Consider the following 2,717-nt stretch of genomic DNA (forward strand, 5'->3'; position numbering starts at 1 on the left):
TTTTATTTTAGTTTCTCTTAATTTCTTATTAGTAGTTTATCTATTTCTTACTTAAAAACATTGAGTACGGTGTTGATGTGCACTCCTAGACTAAGACAACTACGAATACATTTATGCAGTGTAATGTCCATCAATTTCGTATAATACATCATTGGTCCTTTTTTCATAGCGCTGATACTAATTCATGTAAATCTCTCTCCATATACTAATTCTTTATATTCTAATTACTCCATATCCTATATTTTCTTTCGTGTGTCACTATCCTGTGATTTATGAATAACTAGAATTTTCATTCATTCTGGTTTCATTCAAGTCAAGAGGGACACAACTGGAGTATCATTTGCTTGATATGATGGAGTGCTATAGATTGCAGGTAACCCCTACAATAATTGCTTTCGGTGGACATTCTTAGAGTATAGCAACAGAAGCTGCGGTGACCCTCAATACAAATGACCATGACAGTACATGAAAGTATGAAACTATTTCTCTCAAACATTCACGCATGATTGCACAACCAATTCTATGAAGATGACCAGTCGATTATTCCGGTGGCATTCTTTGCTTCGTTATAAATGCAAGTGAGTAAATAAAACTCTTCGATACAATTCTCTGTTTCCAATTTGTAGGAAACCACACTAATTTTTTGCACCGTTTCAACACCGTTTCCAGATTTTACAAAGAATCAGAAAAATTCTGAAACCAACCGATTATTCTTCGATACAATTCTCTATTTCCAAGGTTATAGGAATCATCCGTTTGAGAAGAAACATAGTTCAGATCTACCTTATGAGGCTTCAGGTACTTTCACAAACTCGTTTATTTGGAAATGGTATTAAGTAGAATTGAATTGAAGTGGATTTTGTGTTTATGCAATAAAAAGATAAAATACCAGTACTAAGCTTTGTTTTGGTAGTACTCAATTATTAAGTTTTGATTATCTCGGAACATTGACAATGACTAATAATGCTTTCGACCAAATGTTTGAGAGTTAGACGAGTGAATTATGTTCCTCCATTGAATTTTAGCATGTGAGTTTTTATATGGAATTTTTTCATAATTTGGTTTTGGCAACAACAGTTTTCATCATTTGGTCCAATCTTTTAAATGAAAAGGGTACCCAAAAATTCCACCCACAAAATTCTCGAAAGGGCTTTAAGTTAAAAGCCAAATTGGTAATTACAATATAATTAATTCTGAACAGTGTGTCTTTCCGTAATCACCTAACAGCCGCACCGTTTTGCTTCCATGGCGAAAGAAAATATCAAAACGATAAACACCTGTTCAGTTTTTAACTTCCCATTCTCAACTTAAGAGATACAATGGCGGGGTCTTTTATATCTAATTTTTTGTCGAGATAACAGGTAATTCTTTTTCTCCTTTCTCAACTTTTATCTGAGAAAAGAAAAACTCACTCGCTCGCTCACTTCCCAATTTCCCTTTCCCATTTTTATTTTGACAATGAAGACTTACAACCTTTAATAATTTAATTCCCAATTTCCCATTTTTAAATGCAAGACTTATTTCTATTTGGATTTCTTTTTACATGGTTCTAACTTTAATTTTGGGATTGTTCCAATTTCAGAAGAAGCCCTTTCATTTTTCTTCGTGGCAGGGGTTTTGAACTCGCCATATAAAATGGGTAAAACTACTGAACTCTTTACTTTTGTGATTGTTAATTTTTGCACCGCAAATTGTTAAGCACTTAGTCATTAATTACTTTTTGTTTCCGATTTTTCAATTTTTCATTCTTTTTGTATTCTAGAAAATTGGTTCATTACTTCATTCACATTTCTGTCAACTGAGATGGAAGAGGCGATGTTTATATTCTTCTTTTTATCCTCTTAGTTTTATTCTTCTTTGATAACGTCTAACTATCAATTAGCATTTAAATTTTGTTATGTTCTTATATTTTTAGGGTGTTATTTGGTTGTCAGACCAATCATACATTGTGTTTTGATTTTTTTTTTGGGTGTTATTTGGTCGTCATGTGGATAACAAATAATTGTATGCTCTATAATGGTTCTGTAGGAAGAGGGTTGCGATTATATTAGTAAACACAGATTGTATCATTCTTGTGTTTCATATATTTTCCTGAGTTGCCGTGTCCCTTGAATTTTGTAGGATGTTTTACTTCTTCTTTGAATCACGAAACAGCAAAAAGGATCCTTTGGTTATATGGTTGAATGGACGCCCAGGATGTAGTAGTGAAATGGCTGTTTTCTATGAAAATGGACCTTTCACTATGGTTGGGATAAGGTATGATCATTTGTGTCTAATTTCTTGGTTCATTTTATCTGCTGGGCATACTGTAGAATAAATTATAGTAAGGACTCAGGGCATAGAAATTAGGTTCTTGATAAAGTAGAGATCCTTGCCTGTTTTTCTATTAAAAATCGGTCATCCGCGAAGATCTATCAAGCATACATCCATGTAATGCATTGTGATAGTCCCATACACCAACAATCTCAACATAAATTCTACTTCATGATGATGGGCATCAAACCTTTTGTATGTCGACCAGCCCAATGGAACTGGTTTCAGTTATAGTGTTGATAAGCGCGACCTTCTTGCAGGTTTGTTTCCCATACTTATTATGAATTATTATGATATCACTGAAACTGCAGTTATAGTTCTTTATATTATTCAATTATTGTAATATCACTGAAACTGCAGTTAATAAAGAGAATTCTCATTCTGATCAAAGAATCAAACTGCAG

At 33.2% G+C, this 2,717-nt stretch overlaps 1 long non-coding RNA gene across 1 annotated transcript; it reads left to right on the forward strand.

Moving 5' to 3' along the window:
- Positions 1-283: 283 nt before the first annotated feature.
- LOC147478426 (uncharacterized) lies at positions 284-2,257 on the forward strand. The gene is made up of 4 exons (XR_015207241.1): positions 284-578; positions 670-798; positions 1,583-1,639; positions 2,122-2,257. It is a non-coding gene; the product is annotated as an uncharacterized LOC147478426 (long non-coding RNA).
- The last annotated feature ends 460 nt before the right edge of the window (positions 2,258-2,717 follow it).

Source organism: Coptis chinensis, chromosome 9, assembly GCF_015680905.1.
Source record: "Coptis chinensis isolate HL-2020 chromosome 9, ASM1568090v1, whole genome shotgun sequence".
In the NCBI taxonomy this organism is placed as follows: Eukaryota; Viridiplantae; Streptophyta; class Magnoliopsida; order Ranunculales; family Ranunculaceae; genus Coptis; species Coptis chinensis.